This window comes from Colobus angolensis, unplaced genomic scaffold, assembly GCF_000951035.1.
Source record: "Colobus angolensis palliatus isolate OR3802 unplaced genomic scaffold, Cang.pa_1.0 Scaffold260, whole genome shotgun sequence".
Taxonomy (NCBI): domain Eukaryota; kingdom Metazoa; phylum Chordata; class Mammalia; order Primates; family Cercopithecidae; genus Colobus; species Colobus angolensis.
In genome coordinates, this window is record NW_012115822.1 from 530,102 (window position 1) to 530,589 (window position 488).

Genomic DNA, 488 nt, shown 5'->3' on the forward strand with positions numbered 1-488 from the left:
TGGTCTGGAACTCCTGACCTCATAATCCACCAGCCTTGGCCTCACAAAGTACTGGGATTACAGATGTGAGCCACCGCGACCAGCCAAAAATAATTAAAAAAAAAAACAGAGGCCAGGTGCAGTGACTCACACCTATAATCCCGACACTTTGGAAGACTGAGGCAGGAGGATCACTTGAGGTCAGGAGTTCGATACCAGCCCGGCCAACATGGTGAAACCCCATCTCTACTAAAAATACACATAAAAATATTAGCCAGTCATGGTGGCACGCCCCTGTAGTCCCAGCTACTCGGGGGACTGAGGCAGTAGGATCACTTGAACCCAGGAGGTGGAAGTTTCAGTGAGCCAAAATCGCACCACTGCACACTGCAGCCTGGGCAACAGAGCTAGACTCTGTCTTAAAAAAATTGTATTTTTTATACAAAAATATTAGCCAGGCGTGGTGGTGGGCGCCTGTAGTCCCAGCTACTCGGGAGGCTGAGGCAGGA